Source organism: Typha angustifolia, chromosome 4 (genome assembly GCF_048772165.1).
Source record: "Typha angustifolia cultivar Huaian chromosome 4, ASM4877216v1, whole genome shotgun sequence".
Lineage (NCBI taxonomy): Eukaryota > Viridiplantae > Streptophyta > Magnoliopsida > Poales > Typhaceae > Typha > Typha angustifolia.
Window position 1 is genome coordinate 5,654,397 of NC_133242.1, and position 11,818 is coordinate 5,666,214.

Consider the following 11,818-nt stretch of genomic DNA (forward strand, 5'->3'; position numbering starts at 1 on the left):
AGTGGCACTTGCGCTCCTCAACTCCTCAAGAAAGGGAAAAGAAGGCATAAAAAAAGCCACCAATTCAACTCCAATAAATTGGCATGAAATCCGCCGCTCAATTCTCCATTCCCTTTTTGTATTGCATCTCATAGTCATACCCCAAAAACTTTATCACCCACCGCTGCTATGCCGATATGTGTATCAGCTGACCCATAAAATATGGCAAACTCCTCTAGTCAGTGCGGATGATGAAGTGGCATCCCACCAAATACAGCCTCCACTTTGTCACGGCGTGAAGAATTGTCAATATGTCTCTCTCATAAGTTGAGTGCTGTTGTGATCTACCGAACAAAGATTTACTCAAGAATGCTATAGGTCTGCTCTTTTGCATTAGGATAGCACCTATTCCCACTCTGGATGGCATCACATTCAACAACAAACTCCCTTTGAAAATCTAGCAATGCCAAAACTGGGGCTGAAATCATAGTAGATTTTAATTCTTCAAAGGCCGTTGTTGCTTTGTCACTCCACACAAAGGAATCCTTCCTCAAAAGGGCTGTAAGTGGTGCTACAATTTTGTCATATCCAATAAATCTACCGTAGTAGCCTATTAACCCAAGAAACCCACGACCATGCTCTTCACCTTGCTTGGATCGGCCGCTAAACCTTCTGCTGAAATGATATGCCCCAAATATTCCACCTTTCTCTCACACCACAAACATTTAGACATCTTGACTTTCAAAGAATTTTCTTTAAACAGTTTTAGCATTTCATGTAAATGTTTTAAATGATCTTCAAAATTTCTACTATATACCAAAATATCATCAAAGAACACCAATACATACCTACGCAAAAGTGGCCCAAATATGTCATTCATTAAGCTTTGAAATGTTGCCAAAGCGTTGGTCAATCCCAAGGGTATGACTCGGAACTCATAATGGCCATTATGAGTTCAAAAAGTGGTCTTGTGCATGTTTTTGAGGTGAACTCGGATTTAGTGATATCCTACTCTAAGGTCCAATTTGCTAAAATAAGAAGCCCTTGTTAATTCATCCAACAACTCTTCTATCACCAGTATTAGGTACTGGTGCTTGGCGGTTATGGTGTTGAGTGCTCGGTAGTCGATACAAAAATGCCACGAACCATCCTTCTTATGCACAAGCAAAACCAGTGAGGAATTAGCAATATTGCTTGGTTGAATGATTCCTTATCCAAGCATCTCGATAACCAAATTTGTTATCTCTTCCTCCTGGATATGAGGATACCGATAGGGATGCACATTAGCCAGTTCAACTCCCAATATGATGGCTATCTTATGGTCTGAATTTCTACACGGCGGTAGTCCTTGTGGCGCTTCAAACAACACAGAGAATTTAGATAATTATTACAACAATTCTTGTGGTTTACCCGAGCTTAAGGGAGGCTTCATTTCTATTGGAGACATCTGAAAAAGATAGGTCAATTCCCTTGGTCGTGGCAGCCCCGCCAAAGGTTGCAAGGTAGGGTTAGATTGTGTTTTCACCCCCATTTAGCCGCACCACTTTGCCATTTCGCCGAAATATCATCCACATGTCGCAAAAGTCGAACGTCACCGGTCTCCTAGGCTTTGTAATCACTAAGTACCTAGGAAAAGATCAGCACCACGCAAGGCAAGTGGATATAAATCAACAATTAATTTGTGTCGTAAGACCCAAATTTTTACTCAGCGACACAAACTGTCAGCTTTCAACTTTGTTCCATCGCTAATTGCTGCATCAAATGCATTGGTCGGTTTAGCTTCCAACCCAATCCTCCTCAACAAAAGCTCATCTAAGAAGTTGTGCGTGCTCCCCAAATTAATGAGGGTGTGCACGCATGCTTCTTAACTAATCTGTCTACCTGAAGCGTCTTCGGTGCAATGGTTCCGAAGTAGGTGTGCATTGAAATTTCGGCTTGCATATCCTTCTTTTCAGACACCTCCAGGGCCTCCTCAAGAAGCTCTTCATTAACCTCTTCCTTGGCCAATTCCTCCTCTGGATCATCTTGCCCATCAATTAACATGACGCTCCCCATCGCTTTTGCACACCGATGACTAGGTGTGAAATGTTTATCCCATCTAAAGCATAGGCCTTTTGCCCTCCACTCCTCCACCTAGGCAGGTGTGAGAGTTCGGACAGGGGCTCTATGGTCCCCCTTCACATCAGCGGAGGGTCAGAGTAGAGCTCTCGTCCTGAATTTCCAGCAGTCGTCCTTGGAGTCGCTACTGCAGTACCAATTGCTTTAGCTGGCCAATAAGGCTGTCATGGTTCTCAGATGGACCATGAGTTTTTGCTTTAGTTCCTCAAGCCTTGGTGCTTCTTCTCCATAATAATGGCGTCCTCATATGCTTCCTCTAAAGTTCTTAAGTGCAAGGCCTCAATACCTGCCTGCAATTCACTCCACAACCTAGCTAGGACGTTAGATTTCAGCAAGGCGTCCGGCCATGGTGGATCACAACATGCACTAATCCAATCGAAAATGGCTATAGTTCATTGTACCATCTTGGTAAGAAGAGTATCAAAATCTTCATATCTAGCAGCCTCAAACCTTTTCACAATGCCTCTTGTAAGGTCTACCCATGTCCTAAGCTGCCCGTTACTTACGGTGCCCTGGTACCAATGAAGGGCTGGCCCTTCAAAATAGAAGCTTGCTAGCATCACCTTGGAGTCTTCCAGCATTCTTTGACACTCAAAAAATTGCTCGCCCTGTATATCTAATCAATAGGATCGTCACTTTGAAATTTTGAAAAACCAAGACATACCGATCGACCCCGTACATCGAAATCATTGTTAGGGTCGTAGCCTTGACCCAGCAGAGTTGCAGAAGGGTGTTGTTGCTGTCGATATGCATCCCTTCTCTGCTGCATGAAATCACGTTGGTGTTCCATCTCGTCATACTCCACCCACTCCTCATCATCTTCATGTAAAGTTCGCACCCAGGCCCTAGGGTTCTCCTCGGGTTGCACCGGTCTAGGGTTAGTCGGTGCCTCTCACGCCATGGGGTTTGGAAGAATCCGCTCTTTGGTGTAAATGACATGTCCGATAGTAGGGCTAGTCGGACCCAATGGTTGATGCTGATGGTTGATGCCAATGTATTGAAGTCTCCCCGCGTTCCAACATCAATCCACGAATCACTTCACGAGTGGCGCGGTGGTCTTCCCTTGTTCTCATCACCAGCCTTCACTAACCTTTCTATGCAGACACGAGGCCTTGCGCAGTTATTGGACTTTCCGAGGAAAGATCTGCTCTTCGTGCTTCATGCCTTGGGGTTTCAATGTTTGCGCCCTCCTTCGTTACGTTTAGATCTTGTGTTTTCCTTCTAGAAGCCATCGCTCGAGTTGTCATCATTAATGATACGTCCGAGGTCAGCCTGGCTCTGATACCACTTGTTACGATCTGGTGTAGTGGTGTTGCAACAATCTGAAGATTAGCCCAATTCTACTTAGGGCAAAACTTTTGAGGAGAACTGTAGAAGATCTAGCAGTCCAATAGATCTGTAACTTTGTCAAGTAGTTCCTCTTGAAGTAAGGGATCCAATGCAATCAAAATCATGTTGATCGGATATGTAGATCAAAAGTTATAGGGAAAATACTGACCATTGGTCAGGTGGTGGCGTGGAGGACGTGATTAATGGAGTAGGAAAGTAATGGTTTGGTATTGGAGAAGATGATGGTAGCGATGGTGGGGTATTAAGCTAGACGAAAGAGATGAGGGTTGACTGATCCTTGAGAGGTAAGGGGGTATGGTCAGATTGAAGGAGGAAGGAGTCAACGTCCAATGTTGGATGCCCTTCGAGGAAAGAGAGAGGGTTTGGAAGGAGAACTTCAATAATTCATCAATAATGCTCCATTAGGTTGCCTTCTACATATTTAGAGGCTAACCTAATAAGCATAATAATCAAAAGATAACTCTAGGACCATGCAGTTCGCCGATTGTGTTCGAACGTGAGTCAAACTCGTTTGAACATACTTAATGCGTTCTCTATCTTTGCGAACGTGCGCAGGTATTCGAGTAGCACGTTCGAATGCGATAGAATGCACTAAACACATTCTCTATTTTTGCAAACATATGCAGGCATTTGACAGTCGCGTTCAAACGCGACTTCCAGTGTTCGAACGCGCCAAAAATATTATTCTCCCGAAACAAAATTATTTTTAAAATAAAAGTCAGGCCCAAGCCATATCTCATGTGTCCTTGCTACGAACTCGAGTAGGCATCGGCCAGATGGTGGGGTCGGATATACTAGAGCCGATTAAGAGATTAGAGCTCTAGAGCCAATTTGTGTACTGGCTAAGCGTTGGAGATGACGAGCAGGATGACTAGAGATAGTAATCATGGTGGAGTGGCTTGGCAAGCCATCTAACGAGTTTAAATGGGAGCTTGAGTCAGACATCATTAATCGTTTCCCTCATTTCACACCTTGAGGATAAGGTGGCATAAGCATGGTGGATTGATATGACTAGGATTGGAGTTAATTAACTCGGGTTGAGTTTATTTTGTTTTCTTTCTAGAATAAATTATTTTCTATGATCGCGTTCGAATACAAGAAAGTCGCATTCGAACGCCTTTGTTTGAATGCAAGGAAATCACGTTCAAACACCCTCGTTCAAACGTCTACATATGTTCACAAATATAGAGGACGTGTTTAGCACATTTGATGTTGCGTTCAAATGCCCTTTTCGATTGAATGCTTGCATACGTTAGCAGATATAGTGAACATATTTATCGCGTTCAAATACGTTCGAACGCAATCGGTGAATCTGCACTCTTTCTAGGGCTTTCTTTTGACTGTTTTGCTTGTTAGATTAGTCTCTAAATATACAGAAGGTAACCTTACGATCAATTATTGAATGAATTGAGTTCTTCTCTAAATCTTCTCTCCTTTTGTCTCATTCTCTCCCACCATTGGCTACACCGTTTCTAATCTCCTCGACTGGCCTATCCCCCTAGACCCTTAGGAAAGACCCTCTTCTTCCACTTCTTCTACTCTCTTTATACCCAAATATTTCCATTGAATCAAGATCACATCAAAATTCTGCCCATCCTAAACATCTTGCACCATCACATTCTCATCCCAAGTGATATAAAAAGGGCAGGAAAAACACTCCGCCAAAGAGGAGTCCCAAATCCAAATATCAATCAAAAACTTAACTCTCTTTCGTTCATTTACTCTCCACTGTAAACCCAAAATTGATCCCTGCTGCATGACTCCCCTCGAAAAGGAGAAAATTATGGTGGAGCTCACTAGCTTAAAAGATTTCATACCGACTCTTTTGTAGTATCTTTGCATCAATTAAAGATCACATACTATTATTCGAGTTAAATAATCTCTACCACCATTTTGCAAGTAAAAATTTATTTAACTCCTTTAGATTGAGTATGCCCATACTCCCATATTCTTTCCTCGTACACACTTTATCCCAATTGACCAATGCAGAGCCTTTCTTTCTCTGACTGAGTATCATGCCATAAGAAATTCCTTGTTGGCTTATCTATTCTCTTCCTCAACCAAATCGGCATATTAAAAAAGGCCAAGTAGTACAAAGGAATAGCACTCAAAATAGAACCCCATCCAGAGACAACAGCTTACCCTTCCAATCAGTTAGTCTTTTCTCAATTTTTTCAATAATATGCATCCAATCCTACTTCCTCTGTTTACTACTCAAAGCAATAAAATAAGAATTTTAATACATTAACTTCTCTTTCCTCAGCTTGCACAAACAATAAAGTATCATCTGCATACTAGAGATTTATCACTCTATTTATTATCATATCACAACCCCAACCCCGAAATAATTAGCCCTATGTAACATTCTATATAAACCATCAGCCTCCAATAAAAAGATAAGGAGATAACGGGTCCTTTGTTTGAGACATTTCTGCGAATCGGGTCAAATTGGATCGTATCAAGAGGAGATTGTGTTTAATGGATTAAGTATAGTTATCTTATCTATTTATTTGCTTTAATTAGAGTCTTATTAGATTAAAATTTGTTAGTTAACTAATTCAGCTCTGCGTAGTTTTAGAAAAATATTCGAAGGATATTTCACGGACGACCAAATATTATGAAACCACTTGGAGAAGATCGAAGACGTCTTGATCTACAAACTTTTATATTCAAGGTTTCTGAAGATTCGTACTCTATTTATGACAGAACGAAGAATCAAATTGAGAAGGATAATAAGGGTGATTTAGCTAAGTCATGTTTATCTCTTAAGTAAGCTCTTAAGGCAAGTCAAATTAAGTCATGTAAGGTACTAAGGCAAGTTTAATTAAGTTATGTAACCCTCTATGGCAAGTCGTAGTTTGAGTCGTATAAGCCTTCAGGGTTAGTCTAAGGCAAATCCTAATTCGAGTCGTATAAGCCTTCAGGACTAATCCGAGTAAGACTTATTGTACCCCACCTCTATATTTAGAAGGCTGGGCTTCCTTGTTTATTTATCCAAGCATTGAGAATTAATTGAGTTTAGTTTCCTTATGATCGTATTTACCATTTTATTGTAACCATTAGATCGTATTTATTTTTCTAAGAGTAGATCTAAGTTAGAAACCATAATTCTACATCCAACTCATAGCCACCATCACCTCCGGTAGCCACCCTATCCTACGGCCGTCCACCACCACCCTTGGCCATCCGCCACCCTCCGACGACCGCCGCAACATCAGATATTTACTATTCTGCCTTGTTCTAACCTTGCTCCACTATTTTAATTATATCTTTCCATCTAGACATCCAATTGACGTGAAACTAAAGCCATTAGAACCCTATCTAGGCTACCATCACCTAAATTTTCATAATTTTTTTACGTCCATATCAGTCCATATAACAAACATTTTCTGCATTTAAAATAACTACCAAACCCCTAATTATAAATGATAGTCGATGATTCAGTAATTACCGATGACCTAACCCATTCAGTCCACTACACTAGAAAAGCTCTCCACGTCAAAATATTTGCCAAAAGATCCCATCTAATCTTTTCATTAGCTTTCTCAAAGTCAAGTTTTAACATAATACCCTTTCCTTTTAGCTTTTTAATCCAAAGATGATTTCATGAGTACACCATGCCATCAAGAATATATCTCTCTTTTAAAAAGGCACTTTGAGATTATCCATCACTGTGCACAACCAAGTAGTCACAACTTTTATAATCATCTTATAACTACAATTCAATAGACTAATTGGTCAAAATTCTTCAATTCTTTCAGCTTTACTTATCTTTGGGATAAAACAAATCATAGCATAAAAAAGTCTTCGAATACTACACTTTCTAGTATGAAAATAAACAATGTCAGGACCTCCTTCTTGATCATTGATAAATAGTGATGAAAAAATCTCATGCTAAAACCATCCAGGCCCAGAGCTTTATTCTCAGCCATGCATTGAAAAAACAGTCTTGTGGACTTTTTTCTTCCTTAAAAGGCATAATTAGCTCCTCACTTTGCTCAGAGTTTAACTTATTCTTAAGCCAAATTTCCTCGGTCATTCTTAATCTCCAGTCAACCACAGAACCAAAACTGTTTTATAAAAATCTGTGATGTGACTGTATATGTCGTAGTTGTATATACGTACTTAGCACGTAGAACCTTTCTTCTTCAATTATCATTGTCATCTTGCTAGTAATAGATATATGCAAAGATAAGTTAATGGCCTAGCTTCGGGTTTCAAGTCAATAATAAATAACCATAAGTTAACAACATCAGATCGCTGTTTACCTCATAGGAGAGATGTATACATATTATTGTGACTTGTTGGACAAGAACTACTTCCAAGTCTTCGCGCCGGTCATATTCGGACTCACACACTTGTATCCAACGTAAGATTTAATAGTAGAAAAGACGACGTGCTTTCGTGGAAACGTGAGGTTTTTTTTTTCTACCAGTCGTGGAACGAAGATGACAAATGATAATGTTTCTCTCAAGCTTCACAACAGAAGTGATAAGCACTTATAAGGATGAGGTTCTTGGAGTAATCTTGGCCATTCATGAATGCAGACTGTCAGTATTTTCTTAATTTCTTCTCTTTTGATTGGATGTGCAATCTCATGTACTATATCTTTTCATAAATACTCAAGTTTAAAGTGATTCGTTACTATGGAGTGAAGGTTCCATGACCACGCATGCTGATCAATTTTCACCAAAGTGTATCTTCAGATGCTTTTCACAAGAATAGAGACCTACATATCTCAAGCGTTTTTCTTCTTCTTTTTCTTTCACTAGATTTACTTCAAAGATAGTGTTATAGGTCCTTTATTTAGCCCCTTTATAATGCTGCAATGCAAAAGTTGGCAATCAATAGTTGGCCGATTCCAATCCTAATGTGCAAGTCTTTTTAATTATTATGCGTTGTTATTACTTACTATGCATGCCCATATAATAATCCGAATTCTAAGGAGAGGCTCCTTCTCCTCCTACCATTAGAGAGGCTCTATAATTCAAACAAACATATAGAGAAGATAACTTATTGACTTGTGGTAGAAATCATTTGCCTCATTTTGTCACCCACCAAATAAATGGTGACTTGTAGCAGAAAACAGTACAAGAGAGCCTTATCACTGCAGAAAATTTGCTAGTAACAACAATCTAGCTAAATCATATGTATACCGAAAGATAATACCATAGTACATTTAGGAAATCCAAAGCTTTAGACTCTGTAGGTAGAATTGACAAACAAATGAAAGATATTTTCTTTGAGTTAATTAACTTACAGCTATTGCCTATTTTCACATTGAGACCTTAGCCGTGGACAATCTCTCAAATGCATCTTCCGTTATTACTCTTTAATCTTTAAGTTAATAAGAAAGAAAGAAAGAAAAGTTAAAGGTAGAATGGTTATTTGACATTTTTCGTTAAGAATAACAGAGCAAGAAATAAGTGCTAAGTTAAAATTTGTAGATTAGAGTAACAGTAGGGAGTTATTTAAATATCTCAAGATATTGAAAGTATGAATTCGGAAGCAGTGCGACAAGAACAAATTAATGTATAATTCGAGGTTTGAAATGAAAATTTTCCTAAAATTTAGGTACGCGTTTCCTTCTAAAATTTCTTATTTGTGTGTATACCCTCCTAAAGTTGATATTCTTTTAAAATCATAATGGAGTTGTTTCTAACTGTCAAAATGAAAGACTAATTTCACTACCTTAATTTAATTCTATTTTTAAACGTTAGTTTCTGTATTTGATACTTCTTCATTTTCTTAACGAATCTTATTTGGAGTTGATCCCTAATTAATTCTTCTCAAAATAATACCGAGATAGCTTTTTCTCATCTTATTATTTTTCCTGTATATCCTTCTAAATTTAGTATTTGTACCTTTCAAAACCTATTGTTTGCATCGATAGCATATCTACCCTACTACTACTACTTTTAATTATTATTATTATTATTGTTAATAATAATAATATTATTATTGATGACTGTATGTTAAAATCTAAACCATTTAATAGGTTAAATGACAAATATGCACTTAAAATGTATTACAAACTAGATCTAGAACGATTTGAACATAAAAAAAATTATGAAAATTTACATAGTGGTAACTTCAAAGTTAGGGTTTTAATGGTTTTATTTTCACCTAAATTAGATATCAAGATGAAAAGATATAAATAAAATAGTAAAATAAGGTCAGGATGGGACAGATTGGTAAATATCTAATATTATAATAGTCGTCAAAGGATAGCTGATGGCCAAGGATGGTAGTGGATGGCCATAAAGTAAGGTGGATCGTGGTGGAGGATAGTAGTTAAGATTTGAGTGCTTGGAAGGGTTCTACGATTATGATCTACTTCTATAAAAATAAATGTGATCTAACGATTACGATAAAATGGTAAACACGTTAATAATAAAATAACTAAACTCAATTATTTTTTAATGCTTAGATTATTAAATAAAAAAAACTTAACCCCTCTATATATAGTTAACTTAACCTATATTTTTGTTTAGATTTAATTAACAGATCTAACAACAAAGTACTTTTTGTAAGTATTCGCTAAATTATAAGACTTGATTTATAACTAATAGCAATATAAGGTGTAAACCATAATTTTATTAAAAAGGGAGAGTGTCGTATACAAATTTTCCTAAAATTTAATTGCTCTGTTAATGATTAGTTGTGTATGGTTTTTGGGTAACCATGCGAAAACAAGGACTTTTAAGGAGAATTGAAGTAAAAACCTAATGTGTTTTTAAGTATGCACGTAAGATAAGGAATTTTATTAAAATTAATGAGACAGGATTTGCCTTGTAGATATTTTTCTAGGAGCAAAGAAACAGTCTAACACTCATAGAGCTAGCTACCTAGAGAAGGAATTTGTGCTTATAAATAGTGGTGCCAGTACTCAAGCATGCAATATTTATTACCACAGCCTGATCTCTCTCCCATAGAATTAATGGCTCCTAAGAAGATTTTCCTTGCTTTTGTAATCCTTCTCTTGGCTGTCATTGGAGATGTCATCTCTCATGTGAGGACTGCAGATGGTCTTAATATCCATAATACCCTAGTCCCAGATATGCCGGTTTGCGGATCCCACTGCCCACCCAGAGGACAACCATACACTCATTCTGGAAGACACTATAGGGGTGGATATGGCGTACCAAACACTAGGGGAGGAAACCCAAACAGGCCTACACATCCTAGTCCGCCTCCTCCCCCTGCTACAACCACCAACGAAAAGAAGAAAAGTTCTACCATAGGTCAGTTTTATTGGATCATTTCTTCTCTAACACTACTCCTTAATATCCTCGAAATATTGTAGAGGTTTTGTGTGTATATTCTTTTAGTCTCTCCAAGGATTATCCTAAATTTGATTCATTTGACAGAAAGAAATTTTATAAATATATATATAGCATAGTCTCCTCTCGGTTAAATTAAAGATTATTCATGGGTTATTGAGCATACACACGTAAATATAAAGACTAGAAGGGATACACTAAGTAAAAAGCATTTTAAATATTTACACAGAAAAAGCCAAATATTTTAGTAGGCCTAATTTAATAATTGTAATTAGATGGATGAAGGTTTTCAGATGGCCTAACACTAATTAAGCCTAGGACTTTCTGATTTAAACAGTGTTAATTTAATATCTCAGTTCTTTATCTTTATAATGTTCTTACAATTCTAACCATATTCTTTGTAATTTAAATTTTCAGGTAGCACTCCTTAGTGTTCAAGATCAAAAGTTTGTTACGCATCAGCCTCCCATCTCGTCCCTGCAGTGGTTCTCTTAGAATAAAAGTGAAATTACATCAATATTGTGGAATAAATATGTCTACCTCTTAATTATAGTAATACTTTATAACTAGGTTGCTCTTTGTACTTAATTTGGTGTTATTCCTATGTATGCTTGTACTCATATGTATGTGTCCTTACCATCTAATAAATGTCTACTCTAGATTATAAAATGGCTCTGATAATTTACTTCTTTTTTTTTGAAGAAAGTCCACGGACTTGATCATGTAATTCATTTCAAATAATCGATTACAACATGATACAATAGCAAAAATAGAGAATAGGGTAAGAGTCGTAAGAACAAGTCTTATACTTCCCAGTATTATAGACGAAACAATAATAAAAGTAGGTATCAAGCACTCAAGCACAATAATAACAGAGGAGATAGAATAGCATAAATCTTGAAAAGCTGAACACTCAACTAAGGAGCAATCCTAGGCAAAAAAATAGGCTCACTAGTGACAAAGTCCAATGAATTTAACAAACACATGAGGACCCCATTTGTGAAGACCCGTGAATCCAAGAGTAAAACTAAGAACAATCAAAGAAGAAAAAGAAAACAAATGAGGAGGGGCAGAGAGCAAAAGATCTG

The 11,818-nt window shown here is 37.6% G+C and overlaps 1 long non-coding RNA gene across 1 annotated transcript; it reads left to right on the forward strand.

Moving 5' to 3' along the window:
• The first annotated feature begins 10,368 nt into the window (after positions 1 to 10,368).
• On the forward strand, positions 10,369 to 11,399 carry LOC140759550 (uncharacterized). Its single transcript, XR_012104245.1, has 2 exons — positions 10,369 to 10,691; positions 11,148 to 11,399. It is a non-coding gene; the product is annotated as an uncharacterized lncRNA (long non-coding RNA).
• Positions 11,400 to 11,818: the final 419 nt, after the last annotated feature.